This window comes from Giraffa tippelskirchi, chromosome 14 (genome assembly GCF_054371585.1).
Source record: "Giraffa tippelskirchi isolate mGirTip1 chromosome 14, T2T-mGirTip1v1.2.pri, whole genome shotgun sequence".
NCBI lineage: Eukaryota > Metazoa > Chordata > Mammalia > Artiodactyla > Giraffidae > Giraffa > Giraffa tippelskirchi.
Window position 1 is genome coordinate 59,369,853 of NC_137288.1, and position 21,195 is coordinate 59,391,047.

The window sequence follows — 21,195 nt, forward strand, 5'->3', positions numbered from 1 at the left end:
CGCTTAGAGAAGATTCTAACACGCTGAGTCTTTTAACAGGGCAACAGACAGTGAGACAGTTGGGGTAAGAGGTGGGGTGTGACCCACCATTATTCTCTGCAGGTGAGACTACAGGTAAAACTCTTTCACAATGGCCTCTGAGTGTGATCAGATTGTTAGGTTGGAATTTTCTCAGCCCATCTACATTCCTAGCAATCATGTTCATTATCTATAGGGACTCAAGATGGAAGGAGCTGTGACTCAGGCCCTAAGCAGAGGAGCAGCAAGCTCAAAGAAATGCCAGAATCTGGCCAAGAAAGAAGGAGATGTGTGCAAAGAGTCTCAGCTCTTCACCTTCCTTCTGGGCTGTTTGCTTGTGGAGAGGTATTAATTAGGGGAGTTGAGTACCATAACCAGACATGTGGAAAGAAAGAGAAAATGTAGGCAAACAGCATACTCTGTGTCCCTTCCATGGGCTAGGCATAGATTTTACGCAACCTCACTCTCCTCACCCGCTGGGTATAGACCCATTTTATAGATGAGAAAACGGAGGCTCAGAGGATTAGGTGACTTGCCCAGGTACTCGTGCAGGTTGCTTCTGACTGCCCCTGACAAAAATGATCCCCCATGAAACTGTGGGGGATTAGGCCTGGCCTAGAAATCAGGTCACATGTTCTGGATTCAAATTTTAGGAGCTGGATGATCTTAGACAAGTGGCTTTCTTTCCCTGAAATGCAATTTTCGTGGGAAAAAAAAAAGGTAGGCATTTGTGGACAAAACCACTGTTTCTTTAACTTTTTCTACTATAACTGATTATAATATTTTGTTTTCCATGACCAGGATCTAAATCTGTGTGTATGTAAAACTGAAAGAAGTTTGATCGAACCATATTTACTTTAAGTATGATGCACATTAACATTTTATAATCTGTTATATACATATATATTTAAACTGATGTATTAAGACCCACTAACTGATCAAATGACCCATAATAAGCTGCCACTTATGATCTGAAAACAGTGCTCCAAATGACTGATTTCCAAGCTTCTCTCCAGAACTAATATCCTGAGGGTCTGTTGTTGCGGCCAAACAACAAAAAGTCTGTAAGTACCTCTGAAAAGTCTGTAAGTACCTCTGGGTCTGGGATCAGCTTTCCCCCACCCTTCACGTTCTACCTGCCCCGCCCCTCCTCAGAGAACCAGACGCAGAGAACTTTATTTCTCCACTGGCCTCAGAGAGCAGAAGAGAGGAGCCTGTTATGAGAATAATGCCTCCCACCCATCAAGAGGGCCCCGTCTCTGCAGGCTGTTTGCCAGGACATGGAAATCTCTCTACTATAGCAGAATGCTTCTCTGTAATAGAATTTGTTGTAATGGGGCTTTACCATCCAGTCTAGCAGCAAAATACATTTCAGAGCCTTGGAAAAGATGAACTTGAAGAAGTCCTCCTGATTGTAAACCGTGCCAGTGAAAGGAAACCCCACTGTCCCTTTTGATGACAAGACTATAAAGAGCCTTATTTCGGCATCCCCTCTGAGGAACTCATTTTCGCTCTTAGCTTGTCCCTGAAGAAATGAAGGCCTCATCCTGGGGTGCGGGACCTGGTACACTCTAATCTCACGCGGTGGATGGGGAGTCGTGGTACTCAGACACAGCTAAGCCGGCTGCTAGGACTGTCGCAGCGAGAGCCTCTCCCCTCCCTCACTTCCTGCCAAGAGCCTGTACAAGGTCTCTCAGTTCAGTTCAGTTGCTCAGTCGTGTCTGAGTCTTTGTGACCCCATGCACTGCAGCACTCCAGGCCTCCCTGTCCATCGCCAACTCCCGGAGTTTACTTGAACTCATGTCCATCGAGTTGGTGATGCCATCCAGCCATCTCATCCTCTGTTGTCCCCTTCTCCTCCCACCGTCAATCTTTCCCAGCATCAGGGTCTTTTCCAATGAGTCAGCTCTTCACATCAGGTGGCCAAAGTATTGAAGTTTCAGCTTCAGCATCAAGTCCTTCCAAAGAATATTCAGGACTGATCTCCTTTAGGATGGATTGGCTGGATCTCCTTGCAGTCCAAGGGACTCTCAAGAATCTTCTCCAACACCACAGTTCAAAAGCATCAATTCTTCAGCGCTCAGCTTTCTTTATAGTCCAACTCTCACATCCATACATGACTACTGGAAAAACCATGGCTCTGACTAGACGGACCTTTGTTGGCAAAGTAACATCTCTGCTCCACAAGATCTCTACACCTGAGCATTCCAGACACTTCTGTGAGTATGAGGCCTCCCCTCCTCTGCGTCCAGGTTCCTTGCCTCTTACCCCTGGGTGGATGCCCCAGTGTGCTCCAGTGTGGCACTGAGAAGGCAAACAGGGGGGCCTGGGCCCCCCGCCCGAGGGCAGCTAAGGAGGGGAGTGAATGGTGCTGGGGGCAGGCCCCGCTTCCAGAAAGCAAAGGGAGGGACTGGCAGCTGGGAGCAGAGCTCAGGAGCAAACAGCGCAGGAAGTTCTGTCGCAGCGGGTCTTTAATGACCCTCCCCATGCTGGGTCTTTAATGACCCTCACAATGCCTTGAGTGGGCACATGTCTCTGTTTCACCTCACCGTTTCTTTTATTTCATTTGTCAAATTAGGAAGTGTTCTAGCTCCAGCTTTGGGGTAACACCTACAAGTGGTGGTTCTCGGGGTCCTGGCCAGCCTTCCCTCACCGCTCCTGTGCCCTCTGGGCTGACTCCACAGTGGGCCGTGAGCCATGGTCGGGTGAGTTGCTAGGTACTTCCAACTCTATCCGCAGCCCCAGGCCTCAAGGCTCATAGTTACACAGACTCTGATACAGCGCGGTTAAGACGGGCTTCCAGGACCTGGAAAGTCTACAGTCTGCAGCATCTGGCAGCAAAAGGCTAGAAGAGGGGGCTGCTTGTGCGGGGTATGGTATCTGGGGTTCAGGGAGGGCCTCTGTCACCCCCACTCCTTTTCTGCCATCCCCCTAAGTCTCCTTGGCTGGCTGATGCCCAGAATTCCACAGCCAGGTTCCCCTGGGGCAAGACAAACGTGGACTTTGTGGTTGTTGCTTAGTCGCCCAGTCGTGTCAGAGTCTTTTGTGACCCCATGGATTGAGATTTTTCAGGCAAGAATACTGAAGTGGGTTGCCATTTCCTTTCCCCAGGGGATCTTACCTACCCAGGGATGGAACCTGTGCCTCCTGCATTGCAGGTGGATTCTTTACCACTGGGTCACTGGAGAAGCCCATTAAAATGCCCGTAGCTGGGTGTCTTTACAATCTTACCAGCAGTTTCTATCTTAGAATGAATGAGTTCATTCAAATCAACTCAGCTGAACTCAAGGACGGAGAAGGCAATGGCACCCCACTCCAGTACTCTTGCCTGGAAAATCCCATGGATGGAGGAGCCTGGTAGGCTACAGTCCATGGGGTCACTAAGAGTCGGACACGACTGAGCGACTTCACTTTCACTTTTCCCTTTCATGCACTGGAGAAGGAAATGGCAACCCACTCCAGTATTCTTGCCTGGAGAATCCCAGGGACGGCAGAGCCTGGTGGGCTGCCGACTATGGGGTCGCACAGAGTCAGACACGACTGAAGCGACTTAGCAGCAGCAGCAGCAGAACTCAAGGACCTACGTGTGTCTGGGCCTTTCCTGAGCCTTATGGGGGAAGAAAAGGCAAGATGACATAGTCGAAGGGGCTGCGGTCTAGCTCACAGGCTATTTGCTGACAGCAGGCTTTGAGGGAGAGCTGGGAGTACGATGGGGAAAGGGGACAGAGAGGTGGGGAAGGGAGGGACCCAGTCTCCCACCAGGTACATTTAACCTTGTGAGGTTAGCCCGAGGGGGTGCACTACCTACCCCCCCAGTGAAATTTTCCCCACCAAAGAGGGTCATCCTGGTGAATATTAGACACAAACTGTACTTCCTGAACCAACGTGAACTGACAAAGACAGACGATGAAAAATGCAGCCTCTGGATCAGGGTTAGGATTCCTGCCCTGCAGTCTGATTGCTGTGACTCTAAGTGACTTAGCCCCTCTGTGCCTCAGTTTTCTCATCTGTCAAGGGGGGAGAATAATAATACCTACCCCCTAAGATTATTGTGAGGATGAACAGAGTTCATTAAGTGTTCAAAAGACATTACCTGTTAATAGCATCCAAAAGTACATCTCCTCAGGGGAAACTGAGTGTTGACCATGCACAACTGGACTTGGGGCTCACTGTGAGAAATGGGGGTCACAGAGAGACTCTGGGGCCATTTAGGAGTGTCTGGCATCTTTAGAGACCTCTCCCCGCCCGGCCAGCTTTGCCCGGTGGCAGTGACTCTGGCTCTGGCGGGAGGCACCTGAAGGGCTCCGGCTCCTTCTCCAGACCCCTGTTGCTGCCCTGACCGTGCCCGGCCCATCTCGGCCAGGGGTCGTCAGAGGCCAGAGAACCCCTGGTTACTCCAGGGCAGGGCGAGCAGCAGGGTCCCCACTCCGCTCTCCCTGCAGTAGTCTACTCTGAACATTGCTGGCTGGCTCCTTTTGGAGAAAAACTAGGATCGTGTCTTTTTCTTGCTCGGTCATCTTCAGTGAGTGAGCAGTACTTAGTGCTAAGTACTTGGTATTAGAACTTCACCCATGGCACGGAGGACAATTCCTCAACCCAGTATTCACATTGCCACCACCCTCTTCCTAGGCGTTTCTTTTTCTCACTGCTATTCATACGTGATAACCACAGTGAGCCCTCTTGGTTTGTGCCCTGAATGCTCCAAGGGCTCCACATGTAATATCTCATTTAATCCTCACAACAAGCTCCTGAGGCAGATACTACTTTAGCCTCATTTTCTAATAGAATACTGAAGCACAGAGAGATTAAGAAGCATACTGAAGATGATCCCGCTAGTTGATGGCGGAGTTAGGACTGAATCCCAGAAGCCGCGTGGCAGAGCCTGTCTCCCATCTATAGTCCCCGAGGGCCACCCTGGTCTCCTAGCAATCTAGGTCCCTTTCTGTTTCCCCAACACACCAGGCAGGTCCTGCTGCTCACGTCAGTTCTCCCATCGCCTGGGTGCTCTCCCACTCTCATTGCCTCCAGAGTCCTGTCTCACCCACAAAGGAGCCAATGCGAAAGGGTCCACCAGCGATGAGTCCCCTACTGCTCGGCAGGAATCATCTTTCCCTCTCTGACTCTTGGCAATGCATGTGAACATCATTTACCTGCTTTATTGGATTCTGAGGGCCCGTCTGTGGAGCTCTTCATCCTGCCTGGGCGCGACCAGAACTATCTGCTAGGTAAGTGAATATGTGATGTGCAACAGGTTTTAAACTTACAGACACTCTAACACGTCCCATCTTATTTAATACTCAAGACCCTGTGTTGGAGTGGATATTGTTATCCCAGTTGTGCAAATGATAGTAAGTACCATTTGTTAAGTACTGTGAGTGTAGAAAGTGAAAGTGCTGGTCATGTCCGACTCTTTGTGACCCCATGGACTATAGCCCTGCCAGGTTCTTCTGTCCACGGAATTCTCCACACAAGAATACTGGAGTGGGTAGCCATGCCCTTCTCCAGGGGCTCTTCCTGACTCAGGGATTGAATCCGTGTCTCCTGCATTGCAGGCAGATTCTCTATCATGTGAGCCACCAAGGGAGCCCCGTGCTAACAAATTAATATATATTTGCTCAATAACTCTTTCCAGGTGTTCTGAGAAGCAACTATAATGTTCCCCATTTTCCAGATGAGAACTCTGAGATCAGAAATGCTCAGTGACCTCCTGGGATCATGCTTGGAGCCAACCCTGAGTCTCCCAGTGCTGACTTATACCCCTTTTCAGGCTATATTTTCATTTTAAATAGGCTATGTTCTTAGTCTTGCTATACTCCCACTTCTCTGATTTGCACTCAGAACTGTGAGACGCCTCTGACAGCTTGGCTGAGGGTAGTCACCCCCTCATCCCCATCCCTGGCTCTGGGAGCTGCTCAGTGGTTAGTACCTGGTGGTGCTAACACAGGACCAGTGATTGATGGAGCTCAAAGGGCTTCAGATTTGTCTCCTTAACGAACTGCTTTTGTCCTTTTCTTCTATTTAACTTTGTTCTTTTCTTTCTATTCTTTAAAACTACCATCTTCTTCTCAAAAAGTCTGAAAGCAGTAAATTTACATAAAAATGTAAATAAATAAACATGTGTGATCGGTATGCACATTAACATCCTCCTCATCAAGGTTGTACTCTGATCATCCAACATAAATCAAATGAGACCTAGGTCATGCATCGTTACAGTGCTAAATAGGGTTAAGGAAGAGAGAAGTGGTAGATACAAAGTTAGCCCAACAGGAGAGACATATTGCTCTGAAGTTGGGCTGTCAGAGAAACTGGCCTTAAAGGATGGACAACATTTAGTGATGGATACGTTTTAGGCAGAGAAGGGGCTAGGCAGCTGGTCTGTTAAAAACAACTCCCCCCCCCCAATGGCTTCCCTGATGGCTCAGCAAGTAAATAATCTGCCTGCGATGCAGGAGACATACAAGACACGGGTTCGATCCTTGGGTTGGGAAGATCCCCTAGAGAAGGGAATGGCTACCCACTCCAGTATTCTTGCCTGAAAAATCCCTTCGACAGAGGAGCCTGGTGGGCTACATCCATGGGGTCGCGAAGAGTCAGCCACAACACAGTGAGTAAGCACAAGCACGAGCTGCCCCAAAAGACAAAGGAACAAGGAAATGAACACACATGTGTTCAGTGTATCCTGGTTTCATTTTGGTTGGTGTGATGGATGGACAGAAAAAAAAGGCAGGTGTGGACTTGGCAACGGGCAGGTGGTCAAATTAAGGAGCTTCTTCAATGCCAGCCTAAGGATTTGACCTTAACTTGATGGCAGTGGGAGCCACTGAAGGTATGCTGTGCTCAGTCATTTCCAACTCTTTGCGACCCCATGGACTGTAGCCCTCCAGGTTCCTCTGTCCATGGGGATTCTCCACACAAGAATACTGGAGTGGGTTGCCATGCCTTCCTCCAGGGGATCTTCCCAACCCAGGGATCGAACCCAGGTCTCTCGCATCACAGGTGGATTCTTTGCCAGCTGAGCCACCAAGGAAGCCTATGAATAGTGGAGTGGGTAGCCTATCCCTCCTCCAGGGAATCTACCCGACCCAGGAATCAAACCGGGGTCTCCTGCGTTGCAGGCAGAATTTTTACCAGCTGAGCTACTGGGGAAGCCCAGCAACGGGTTGAAATCATGGTTCACCTGGTCTGCCTGCAGTTTCCTTGGGTCTGCTTTTGGGAGAGACTAGTCCATTATTCCAATTAATTAGAATTATCTAGGTTGCTGGTTGAACAAGGATTCCTGTGCTTTACCCAGACTTCAGGAGTCAGGTTCGGGAAGCAGGGCCCTGGGTTTTTTAGTTTCCCCAGATCCCCTAGGTGATTCTGACATAGCAAGAAACAGCAGAAGCCTCTCATGCTGCACTGTCCACCCTGACTGCCTGGGGATTCATTAACTTGTGGATTCTGATCCAAGAAGTCTGGGGAGGGGGCCTCAGAGCTGGCTTTTCTAATCAGCTTCCAAGTTCAAGGGCCACATCTGGAGTAGCAAAGTGATAAAATTTTATCCTAAACCTAAATAGTTGTTTTCCACCCTTCAAAGCTTTGGAGAAAATACTTCCGCCTGTTCCTCCAGCCTAATTAATCAGACTCAGGGTTGGAGCCAAGCCTGGGTAGAGTTTAAAACTCCCCAAGTGTGTCTAGTGAGCAGGTAGTTAAGATTCTCCATCCCTAACTCTGAAGGTCAGCCTTCTCGTTCCAGGACTGGACCATCAAGGGTAGTTCAGTGCTCTAGAACTGGGTGCAAACGGTGGAGCACGGCCAGTAAGCGGAGGAGTGCAGCAGGCAGCCCCGTGCCCCTGACCTGGGCCAGGAAGGCTCACATGGGGTGGGACGCAGTCACAGACAGCAACAGAAAAACACCCACATCTAGAGATGGCATACAGTCTTTCCTATGCACGCCCAGTTGTGTCTGACTCTTTGCAATCCCGTGGACTAGCCGGCCAGGCTCCTCCGTCTATGGGATTCTCCAGGCAAGAATACCGGAGTGGGTTGCCATTTCCTACTCCAGGGGATCTTCTCAACCCAGGGATCGAAACCCAAGTGTCCGGCGGCATCTCCTGCATTGGCAGGCCTATTCTTTACCACTGAGCCACCTGGGAAGCCCCCAGATTTTCTCAGGTCATCAAAGGGGAAGGTGAGGCGGCAGCAGGCATGGGGCCACTCCCAGGCCCTGTCCCTGTGAGCCCCGGATGGGGTGGGGGGAGACGCAGTGAACTCTCAGCACCTGGCACTCCAACAGTCACTGGGGTGGCAACCCCGGCAGCTTGGTTTTTGGCGCTTGCCTACCTGGCTTAAAGCCCGGGCTCCAAATCTCGATCAAACGGAGTTCTTGCCCAAGGTGTTAAAAGTTGCTTGCGGTGACACCTACTATGTTCTAGGTGCAATTCCACGTGCTCCTGAACAATGTCAGTTCCTGGGTGAGGAATAGGGAAATGGCCTCAACAGATGGGCAAGGCATGAAGAAGGAACCAAGTTCTCTCTGAGCCACTACTCATCCTCAAGCATTAGCTGAGTTGAACATGCTCAATGAAGAGCATCAAAAAAAAAAAAAGAAAGAAAAGAGATGAACAAAGGAAGAGGGGCCTATGAGAGAGGCTGGGGATAGGAATGCTTCATGTGACCTAGGCCTGCCTTTAGAAATTCAGCCCTCTTTGGCCCCTCTGCAAAGCCTTAACTTCCAGAAAGGTTGGCCAAGCAGGCCTCTTGGTTGTAGAATGAGTGTTTCCTGCTCTCGACCTGAGCTTAGCCCAGGCCAGACAGACTCACACTCTCGCTTCTCTGTTACCTGAATCAGGCCCACCTTGCCCACCCCATCTGGTCTTGCTGGGAGACTCCAGCCCACCGAGCTCATTCCTATCCAAGCTCCAGCAGCCATTGCCCCAGTTGGGGGGGTGCCTTATCTCTCCACGTGGCTTCTCTCCGTAGCCAGGCTCTCCATGAGAAATGCATTGCAGCCCACACACGCAATTTACAATTGTCTGGTAGCCACATTAAAAAGTAAAGAGAAATAGGTGAAGTTAATCTCTAACGATGTATTTTAACCCAGGATGTCCAATATATGATGGTTTCAAGATATGTTAACCATGAGGCATGTGAAGTTTGTTTTTTGTACTCAACCTTTGAAATCTGGTATTTTACCTTTGTGGGCACCTCAATTTGGAGCAACCACATTTCAGGTGCTCCACAGCTATCGGCAGTTCATGGCTATCGCACAGACAGCTCTGGACTGCATGCACTCGGAGGGCAGGAATAATTTTCTAGAGCCCACTGATGGACTGGATGTGGGAGCTGGAGGCAATCTCAGGGCCACCTGGTCTAACGCCTTTGCTCTGCAGGTGCGGAAACAGCCTCAGCTCACGAAGGGAAGAACTTGCCCCAAATCACAGTGAGTAGAGGATCTAGCCAGGCCGGAGGTCTGTCTTCCAAACAAGACCATAATGATCCTCTATGTCTCAGCCTGTGTGGTCCCCTCTGGGCAGGAACACTCTGTCCCCTTGTCCACTGTGGATCCTGGAGGGAGGTGAGAGGTGGTAACTTAGGGTCCACTCGGTGGTCTCTGTTTAGCCACTGGGCAGAGTCCAGTGCTCAGTGTTTACACCCAGGCCAGAGCCTCCATTCACCCCCCATCTTCTCTAGTCCTGGGTGTCGAGCTGTGACCCATGAGAGAGAAAGACTAGGAGGAAGGAACGTTGGCACACAAGCCGGGCGTGGATGCCAATCATACAATTCTTGGCAGCAGAAGTCAATCTGGGAATCCTGAACACACTGATACTACAGTCATGAGGCAACCGTCCATCTGATCAGCCTGAGCGCTTGTTGCTCCATGCCGGGTGCACACTTCCAGCCATGGAGCCGTGCCTGAAATTACAGGAGTGTTGCCTCCGCTTCCTAGAGTCTGCATCCCATCAGTAAGCCTACTGAACCATGTCCTCCATGCTCTGAACACTGGGCTAGCAGGCCTTTTTCAGGCCAGCCCAGACACCCTGTGCCCATCAGCTGAGCTGCAGGTCTTGCAAGGGGGCAGCTGTGCTGTGCCCACACCTGCTTACGCCAGTTGTGTTTGTTATTGTTATTTTACAACTTAATTAAATAGAACAGAAATTGATGAGATAGAAATTCAAAAAGAAAGCAAACTGATATTTACAGGCAAACTAAAATGACAGAACCAAAGGTGAGTCATTAAAAAAAAATGCTGTTGGATGAGGTAAGTGTGGATGAGATAACAAAATACTGGAAAGCAAACCAGAAACCTAGAAGGATTTTGTACTCAAATATGCTTTACATGTGTCTTTAAGTTCTTTACTTCAATAAATCCATTTTAGAAACCTCCCAAGATGCCTTATTTATGGGTATGTGAAGGTTATGCAAGAAGAACAATGGGGAACGCCAACCACTAGACCCACATGCAAATAAAAGGCCTTGACCAACCTCAAGAAATTGGTGAAGAAATGTCCACATATATTGTAAATTAAAATACTTAAGATATGCATATACCTCTGGTTTCCGATGCCTGCTTTAATTGGCTTTTGGGGTTGACTAATTATGGGCTCTAGGCAAAAGCTGCCTGAGTCAAATTTTTGCTCTTTGGGCGAAGCCCATGATCTATAGCTGATCTCCACTGAACACTGTGGTCAGAGGTGTTTGAGGGCCTTGCATTTTAATATGAGGATCTTGTATTGGACAGAGACCTGTCGGGACCAGGTAACTCAGTTCTGTGAAGGAAGTCATGATTGACAACAGCAGGAAGCTGGTAGAATACCTGGAGAGGAGAGGGTATTGGTGCTGACTTGGAGCTTTCCTGTAGGTGCCAGGACCATGGTGGGGGAACTTGGGGGTGGGGGTGCAGGAGCCACAGAGAGGACACGGGCACAGTGGCGATGTCACCAGATTTAGAGAGGGGTAGGGGTACAAAGGAGACACCTGGCTTCTTTCTCCCGCCTCCCTTCCTGCCCTGAGCCAAATGTAGCCAGAAGCCCACTGGCAAGGAAGCCCAAGTAATGCAGCTTTGGGGTCAGTCCCCAGGAGGCAGAACAGAGCAGGAAAGAAATGCATCTGAGGGATGCAGGCCCAGAACTGGCCCGGATCACCTGAAATCCAAAAAGGCCCCACTCAATGACTCAGAGTGGAATTTAAGACACTTTTAAGGCTGATCATGGAAAAGTGTGTATCGGAGGCCAGAGCAGGTAGAGACCGTCCTCCTGGTACCCTACAATTGTGCTGCATAAGTGACTGCCTGTGCTGAGGCTGGTCTTAAGGGCAGCTCTGAGGATAAAACAGGGATGGGGATTCCTTCAGACGCAGACACCAGACTTCACAGAAGAGGCGGGAACAGGGTGTCCTGGGAAGGCCAAAGTCTTCAGTAGGCGGCAAGACTGGGCTGCACCCCAGCCTTTTAATTTTTAAGACTTTTAAAGTTGTTTTTTTTTTTTTTAAAGGCTTTTAAAGTTTAATAGGCTTCTTGTTGATTCTAACCAAATCTAAAAGATGGCTGATTTAAATAGCACTGCACTCTGTGTTGGCTACTGTCCAACTGCTGTCCTGAAGTCAGATGCTCTGGACCCGACGGGCAATGTGGTCAGGCTGCTTTAACAGTGGTGCTGGGCCCCTCTCATTTCCCCCTCATGTTTTCAGTTTATGTGAGTCACTGGGGGGACTATAAAGATTAGGCGGCTAATGTTGAGGATGGTGGCGGGTCACAGCTGCAGCCTCTGACTAGTGTTTAAGGGACTTAGCTGCTGGCGGCCACCAGCTGTGTGTCTTGGGGCAGGTCACTTCATCCCCTTGGGTCTCAGGGTCCTTGTCTGTAAAATAAGGGAGTTTGAACTGACGTTATACATTTCAGGGTCATCCCTCTGACATCAGTTTCCATCACGAGGGCTTTTAAATGGAAGTGAAGAAAGAAAGGGACTTTAGGAAGAAAGTGGAGTCCAGGCAGACCTTGGAAGAAGCTGAAAAAAATAAAATCTCTGAGATGAGATTCCCCACCCCCATTATATGCTTTTCCCCCTAAAAGTAGAATGTTAAAGAATAAATCCTAGTTAATTGAGAGTTCTGGTTACTTGGGGTGCACTTAATCAAAGTTTTACTGCATTTTCAATTGCAGTGAGTTACACAGTGGTTTGCATATGCAGTTACTTCTTAAGTGACTTCTGTTCCCTGACCTCATATCTGTTTCATTAAAATCGAACTCTTTGCAACAAAAAAGGGAGCACGGAGCAGAATGGTTCCACCTGGATACCGCTCTGGGGAAACAGCAGTCAAGGTGATAAAAAGCAGCATCCAACTATGCCCATACATTAGCCGCCCTGCCTGAGAGGCAGTAATTGTATTTTCAACCACACTTCACAGCGCTTTTCAACCTGGTGAGGCATTTCTAGGTTATTCTTCTCACTCTGGGGCAGGTAACTTTGGTGCAAAAATCTCCCCCACAACTCTTTTAGTACAGAGCATAACTGAACTTTGGCTGGCTAAGCAATGGAGCAGATTATCTCAATACTCCCCAAATGCTTGGGTTTGGACAAAAATAAAGAGCCCTTGAATTTCTATGATCACTTTGAAGCGGTGGTGTTGCCGTGTCCTCTAGAGGTGGAGCAGAGGTTTCTGAAAACAAAGCACTTTAGAGCCTACGTTCTCATTCTAACCAGAGGTCTGGTAGTCAAAGCAAAAGATGGCAGAGTGAGCCGGGAGGAAAGTTCTGGGGTAGGGTCAACCAGTGGGGATCCCAGTAACTGATTACTAGGCGAAGGAATGAATGAATGACTGCTTCTTGCTGAGGTGTCCTCCTGCAGCCCACAGCTGAGGGGCAGATGGCTGGCTTCTACAAGAAGGGGAAAAGCCCTGTGAGCTGACAAACAGCTGGAAACCCCTTATGCGGAACCCAGCAACCACAGAAGCCACATTTCAATCAGGCGGGTGGGCTGCAGTCAAGGCAGTCACCCAATATCTCCTCAAAGCTACCCTTTCTTCTGGAAACTTCTGTCACTGTCCGATAGCACCTGCAGCTCTGCCTTTACTGGGGACTTGGGTCCCTGGTTCCATGAATGTTCTCCTATCCCTTTATAGAAGTTCCTGAGCCGACTCATCGGGAAAGACTCTGATGCTGGGAAAGACTAAAGGAGGAGAAGGGGACGACAGAGGATGAGACGGCTGGATGGCATCACCAACTCAACGGACATGAGTTTGAGCAAGCTCTGGGAGATGGTGATGGACAGGGAAGCCTGGCGTGCTGCAGTCCATGGAGTCGCAAAGACTCGGACACAACTGAGCAACTGAACAACAACAATAAACGTGCTTACATTCTTTTTGTAGGAAAGAGCAGAAGGAGAAAGTGCCCCTTGTGAACATTTGATTGGAAAATAAACAACAAGGAGGCATTTTGATTTAAGAGAGCATAGGAGAGCAAACAAAAGAAGAGAGAGAGGAAACTGAACTGCAGGCCTGACCTCTTAAAGACAGGTCACAAGCTGAGTTGCGACTTTTTACGAGAGCTCTGAAATGCCAAGTTCTCTGATGGCAAATGCACTTCCTGGGCAGGGCACTTAGACGGAAAGGAAATGGGGCTCCTGATGACATCAGGGTGGCCACAGATTGCTTCCTGGGGTCTGGCATGACTTTATCCTTATTTTTTTCCTTTAAAATAATTATCAGGATGTGACAATGTTGGAGAGCCCCTTGCCATCCCTTTTTGCCATCTCCCTGTCCAACAGGCTGTTTGGGGACAAAGGTACTACTTCAGTTGTCGAGATGGGACAGCTGACGAGAGGCTTCCTCCTGAGGTGGAAAGGCTAAATCTCGGTATGACCACGAAGCTTGTGAATCAGTGTTGCCTACTCAGCGATGGACATTAAGACAGCTAGTCCGGCTCGCTCAGAGTGAATCCTAAGGCTTCAGCTTTAACAACCAGCAAGAGGTGTTTTCTTCTTTTCTACTTGACTTGAGCTAGAGAGGCTGTGGGGCTATCCCTACTGCTGCCATCTTGCCTCCTTGCAGACCTGAGAATGAAGCCAGTCCGTGTGGGGAGCAGAGCTAAGAGACAAAGAAACCCGTGTACTGAGGTGGTTGGACCTGGGTGCAGGGGTATTTGAATCTGACCCTACCCAGAGATCATTGCCAATACATATCCTGTTTCACTTCAGCCAGTTTGAGTTGGGTTTTTTCTCATTTGCATCTAAAAAGTCCTATTACACTCTGCCTTGGTTATTCTGCCTCATCAACAGAATGGGGTTAACAGCTATCCTTGCTATAGGACTGCTGCCAGGAATAGCTGGGTGCCTCTTAGTTATTTAGAGTGAGTGCCTCTAAAATGCTTTATTAATGACCAGGCAGATCCTAGAGGTAAGTGAAAACACCACTCTGATAAGTGGTTTGGGGAAGGGGCACTGAGCAGTCTCCAAAGAAAAATAAATGTGAAGAATGCTGTCTCATATTTCATACAATTTATCCTAGCACAATGCCTGGCCCAGAACAGATGCCTCAAAAATAATGGTCAACCGTTCACAGCTTTTGAAAGTACTCTCCTCCCATGTCTGACCACTGGCCCCCCAGGCTTTCCCCATTCAGAGTGACACCAGTCCAAGGAGGTCCCATCTTTTAGAGCATTTAAGTGGACTCCACTCTCACTCTGGCTTTAGCTTAAACTTTGTGACTGCCCAGAACCCCCTCTTCCCCTGATACATACCTACACACACCTCCAAGCCTACTTGTCCTATGAGGGGGTGGGGAGCAGGAGAGGGGGCAGGGTGACAAATTCAGCTGAGGGACTGGGGAAGTTTGGTGACTGTGATTCCTAAAAATGAACTGGCAGAGTGCAGCCCCATCAACCCTTCCAACTGGCTGGGGTTGGGGCGGGAGTCAGGTGGCCCCTCTGGTAAGGGCCCTGGTTATCTCTGCCATCCAATCTCAGGCAGCAGGCAGCCTTTCCCATGCCACCTGCACAGGTATAATGGCTCTGCTAATGGCCTCTGTCTGCAAAAATCATTCATCACCTAAAACAAGCCTAATACAAAGCTAAAGGTCTCCACTCCCATACAGACTTTTTAAAAAATTTATTTATTTTTAATTGAAGGATAATTGCTTTAAAGTATTGCATTGGTTTCTACCAAACATCAACATGAAACAGCCATAGGTTTACCCACGTCCCTTCCCACTTGAACATCCCTCCCACCTCCCTCCACATCCCACCCCTCTGGGTTGTTACTGAGCCCTGGTTTGAGTTCCATGAGTCATACAGCAAATTCCCATTGGCTGTCTTTTACATGTGGTAATGTATGTTTCCATTTTACTCTCTCCATACTTCCCACCCATTCCTTCTTCCCCCAACCCAGCTGTGTCCATAAGTCTGTTCTCAATGTTTGTGTCTCCACTGCTGCTCTGCAAATAGGCTCATCAGTTCCATTTTTCTAGATTCTGTATATATGTGTTAGTATACGAGGTAACTTGCTTTTCTCTTCCTGACTTACTTCACTTTGTATAACAGGCTCTAGCTTCATCTACCTCATTAGGACTGACTCAAAAGTGTTCCTTTCTATAGCTGAGTAATATTCTATTGCCTATATGTACCACAGCATCTTTATCCATTCATCTGTTGATGGACATCTAGGTTGCTTCCCTGTCCTACCTATTGTAAATAGAGCTGCAATAAACATTGGGTTACATGTGTCTTTTTCAATTTTGATTTCCTCAGGGTATATACCTAGTAGTGGGATTGCTGGGTCACATGGTGGTTTTATTCCTAGTTTTTCAAGGAATCTCCATACTGTTCTCCATAGTGGCTGTATCAATTTGCATTCCCACCAACAATGGAAGAGGGTTCCCTCTCCAGCATTTACTGTTTGTAGATTTTTCATACCAACTTCCAATGCAATTTCACTTTAAATTAATGTGTCTCCTTTAAGCTGCCTACTGCAGCCCTTCTCATGTTCCTCCTTCAAAGCCTGAACCCCCAGGCACTCCAGGGAGGGGACACCCCTATCCCCATTTCTTCAGCAACAGCAAACTTTTCAGTGATGCTTTCCTTCTCCCACCAACAGCAACACCCCCCACCCCCGCCCCCACATCCGGGACATTGGGTCTGGGGGAGTTGGACGCATTCTCCCAGGTTTTTCTCATCAAGCGCTCCCTTTTCTACTTTTCCTCTATAGTCAGCAGATTAGGATTGAAAATAATTTACACGGAAGTAGGTGATTCTACAATTCAGCCTGCATGCCTTTGACAATTAACTAAATAAACTGCTTGGGGTCACTTGGAGTAACAATTCACAGACTGCCTGTGACAGGCAGAAGTTAAACCCCTCTGTGCTCAGGACCTCCCCACGGGGTGAGGGGGAGGCCGGTTCTGGGGAGGGAAATTCAAGGCATCTTATTATTCACCCGCTCCCTTTCCAGCTCTGACCTTAAGAGTACTCTTAACCTTCCTCCTCCAGCTTGCTAATGGGGAAATAAATCTTGGGAGAGTATCTTAAATTCTTTTTTATCACAGACTGTATCACCGAGATAATAAGACCAGCCTTCAGAGTAACCATTAAGCCACAGAAGGTGTGGTCATCATTTATGATTTTTTTTAGCCTTAATTGCTAGACAGACACTTTAAGTGGGAAGTCTGTCTAATGAGCCCAGTCATTAAAACATCAAAAACTGTTATCTGGGGTTTCTATTTTAGTTAGACATTACATTATTTTAATAAGGGGGCTGCATTTCTTGTCACCGAGTTTGGTAATGGAGGCTGAAGCAACCCCCTGGGGACCGGGGGAGGGGGAGGCAGCCCTGCCTTTGGAAAAACAAGGTCGCAAATCAAGCCGGAGCCCTGGAAGGGGGACGCAGATGAGCAAGTCTGGGAACCTGACCAGGAGGAGGGCCCCCGCGGTTGGGGCAGTGGGGGTGGGGGAGGGGACCGCCTTCCCTGGCCCAGGATGGGGACTGGCAGGTCGCAGGGTGTTCTGGCCTCCGTGTGCACCATCTCAGAGCGCTCTGATCTGTTGCCACACCTCGATGCAGAGCGTCCTGGAAGCTCCTTTGCTCTTGGCCTCCTTGCTGTTGCATGGGATAGCAGGCCGCCTGCAGGCCCGCCCAGTCCCTGGCCTCTCTCCTCATCCGAGCCCCCTCCCCTCTCCTTGGGCCTCCTACAGCAGGCATTCTCAGAGCTGGCTGGCAGCACGGATGGACACTGGGCATTCCCAGACTGAAGGCTCTAGACGTGGATAGTCACTGTTGGCTACTCTTTATTGATCTGGACCAGCACCAGGTCAGAGGCACAGATACAGGCCACGTGTGTAATTTACAATTTTCTAGTAGCCACATTTAAACAGTAAAAATAAGCAAGGTCATTTTAAGGACGTATTTAGATACCAGCATATCCAAAATATTATCATTTCAACATCTGGTCAATTTTTTTTAAGGATTAGGATCTATTTTACATTCTTCTTTTCACACTAAGTCTTACCCTTCAAGCTCATCTCCACTTGGACTACATTTCAAGTGCTCCAGAGGTACCTGTGGTAGAGACAACTGTATTGGACAGGACAGTTTAAGCTTCGGTTTTCCAAGTAGCTAACTGTTAGCAAGCGCTTACTCTGTGCCAGGCACTGTTTTAAGCCGTTCACATGTAATGAATCATTTAACAGTCATAACAACCCCGTTGAGTGGATGCTACTATTATGCCCATTTTATGGATGAGGAAATTGAGGCAGAGTGAGGTGAAGCAATTTGTTCCAAGTCAGAGCTTGTGAGCAGTGCCACCCAAATGGGGCACATTGTAGGTGTGCTCTCAGTATATATTTGAAGCCTGACTGTCTGGCCCCTTGCTCATTCTTAAAGGAACTGAGTCCTAGATGACGCTGCAAACGTGCGACAAATTCCCCACCACACCAAGCCATCTGAGAGCAGCTGGTTCCCTCCCTCTGTGTGACTGACTCCCCTGGCCATGGAAGCTCCAGGTAACCACCAGTTGATTATCTGGGGGTGCACGTCTAATACCAGGAGATCCTCCTGAAATACGAAACTTGCAAACAAGTAACTTCTGTTTTGAAAAAAAAAAAAAAAATCAAGAGGTGAGCTTAACAAGACAGCCTTTAAAAACCAACTTACTAAAAAGAAAACTTCTGATACTGCAACTTCTGATGTTGAAGCACTGAAGAACAATCCTAAAATCCACCATCAAACCAAAGGACAGCAAAGGATGACAAGAGGAAAATGCTTCCTTGGTTATAATCACCTCATCATCAAAAAGATATGCATGATTGGTAAAGGAACAACACACTCCAGCCTAGTATTAATAGATGCTCAATGAATACTGGCTGGAAAGGTCAGCTAACCCAGTCTTCTTGGAAAAAGTAGACAGAGTTTGATAGAAAGAGTTATCATCCATGGTAACTACTCCAACACAACTGAGAATGGTTATCAAAACCAGGAAAATAGAATAGGATGACCTCAGCAGACAGAGGTTTGCATGCAAGGAGTGCGATGTCTCTCGGTGGAGGCTGAAGGCAGGCAGGGCCCAGGGCTGCACTGCATTTACATCCCACATGGTCAGCCTTCCTCACTAGACCAGTGCAAAACTCAAAAAGGGACATGTGTAGAAGGGATGGCAGCTTTTCAAAAGGCAGGCATAATTCATGGCACCATTGTGTGGTTTTATATTACAACCCAATTCAACTGATTAAATTTATAAAGAAGAGTGGCAGGAAAGGCAAGTATCAGACTATCTCCTGTATGTATATACAGGAGAAGAAAACGCTGGGGTCCTAGTGGGTCACAGACCAGACCAAAACTTCCAAAGCTCAGAAAAGCACATTCTGAACATGCCTGGTCGTCCAGTAGTTAAGAATCTGCCTGCCAACGAAGGGGACATGGGTTCTACCCCTGGTCCAGGAAGATCCCACATGCTGCAGAGCGACTAAGCCTGTGCTCTAGAGCCCGGGAGCCACAAATACTGAGCCCATGTGCTGCTCACTGAAGCCTGTGGACCCAGACCCTGTCCTCTGCAACAAGAGAAGCCCCCGCAAAGAGAAGCCCGGGAACCACAATGAAGACCCAGCACAACCAAAAATAAATAGTTAAAAAGAAAAGCACCTTCCCAGAAATAGAAATGAGAAGTCCAGTCTGGCCCCTCCAGGAAGGGAAAGATTCATAGAAAAACAACGAAGACACCCTCAACAACCAAGGCCTCTGGGAAAGAGGAAAGGATCAAGTAGTAAGCTGAGAGAAGAGACAGCTGGCAGGCTGCAGGGGTTCTAACCCAGCAGCACACAGAGAATCACCAGCCTGGGTTGAAGCCAGACAAACGACTCCCTTGCTCTGTGGTCTTGAGCAATTTCTTTACCTTTCAGAGTCCTGGCTCCTTTACCCATAAAACAAGGATAATAATAGCTGCCTTGACAAGTTGGGCAAATTGGTAAAAATATATGTAAAGTTACCATCTGACCAAGTGATTCCACTCCTCGGTATATCCACAAGAAAAATGAAAACATTTGTGCACAGAAAATCTGTATGTGAATGTTCATAAGAGCCCCAAAGTGGAAACAACCTAAATGCCCATCAACTGGTGACCGAATAACAAAATGTGGTAGATCCACAGAGGGGAATATTATTTGGCAGTACGAAAGAATGAATCACTGGCACAAGCTACAACATGGATGTGCCTTGAGAACATCACGCTGAGTGAAAGGAGCCAGTCTGAATTGGACCATATATGGTACACTTCCATTTCTGTGAAATAAACAGAATCGGCAAATCAATAGAGACAGGAAGTATATTTGTGGTTACTGGGGGCTGTCGGGGGATTCAGAAAACACTGGTCCTTTCCTCTTAACTAGGGGAGTGACTGCTGATAGGCCAAAGGTTTCTTTTTAAGGTGATGAATATACACTAAAAATGATTGTGGTGATGGTTATACAATTCTGTGAATATACTAAAACTGAATTGTAAATTTTTAGTTGGCAAATCACATGATATGTGAAATGTATTTGTATAAAATCCAGTCAGTGCATGGCATATAAAATGTCTCTGGTAATTGTTGTAACAGAAGATGCTTTTGTATTCTTATTTGTTTGCTAGGAGGATGCAAGAAGGGCAAGTTACATGGGGACCTAAGTGCCCTCACAGGCCATCTGCCACAGGAGGCAAGCTTCAGGTTTCCCTGGGTGGGCCTCTTCCCAGGTGGACGTGAAGGCGGTGATCCAGCAGGGTGTGGGCACGCCATGCACTGCCAGGGCACACCGCAGGGCTCCTGGGCCCTGGGTAGGCAAGCCCTGAAGTTCAGGGTGGTGGGGTGTGGAGGCCACACCCAGCTGTCTTGGGACAATTCAGCCTTGATGTCTGCTAACACCACCTCCCATAGAGCCTGCCAGGATGGCAACACATTGATGAGAGTCTCTATGTTCCAACCAGGTGGCCTGCTTTTACGGGGTGATATAGTGTTGAGAGTGCTCCCAAAGGTCCCATGCCCCTCTCCACTTCACTTCCGGCCTTTCCTCAGAAGACAAGTCCTTCCTTCTGGCCCCCAATTCTGCCAATGCGGGCAGAGTCTGGAATGGGATTTAGGGTATGGGCGACTTTGGTTCCCAGACCCACTGTAGACCTTCACAGAGCCAAGTGACTGCAGGCCTACGGGAAGGCAGAGCTGAGGACCGTTCACCTTTGTCACCCCACACGTGGCTCCTGACACAATCTGATGGAGCCTCCTTTACAAAGCCAGGACCTGGCAAGGCATCTGAGTGCCTCTCTGCAGCTGTTGTGTAGTCGCTCATTCATGCTCAGTCGTGTCCTACCCTTTGCGGCCCCATGGACTGTAGCCTGCCTGGCTCCTCTGTCTGGGATTTCCCAGGAAGGAATACTGCTCTCTACAGAGACACTATTGCATCTTGATACAATTTTAGGGCATGTGGGATTGAGCTAGGTCTTGTAGGACACATGGGGTTCATGGCCCTGGCCCCCTTAATACCATGGTGCCCCCCAGGGGTACAACCCCAAACAAGCTTTCTGCACACACTTTCCAAATGCCCCCTGAAGAGGTATTGCTACAGAGCATGACATGGGGCTGAGGAGGTATTGTACCTGGACCGCTAAGGTTTTTTCCAGCCCTGTGAGTGATGAGCTGAGAAGCTTTAACAATCGGCCCTCCTGAATAAAGGAGGGATTGCGGTTCCCC

The 21,195-nt window shown here is 48.4% G+C and overlaps 1 protein-coding gene across 9 annotated transcripts in view; it reads right to left on the reverse strand.

Annotated features, from left to right (window-relative positions):
- The window catches only part of ZBTB7C (zinc finger and BTB domain containing 7C), a 456,655-nt gene that overhangs the window by 51,583 nt on the left and 383,877 nt on the right, over positions 1-21,195 (reverse strand). The gene's annotated exons all lie outside the window — the stretch shown is intronic.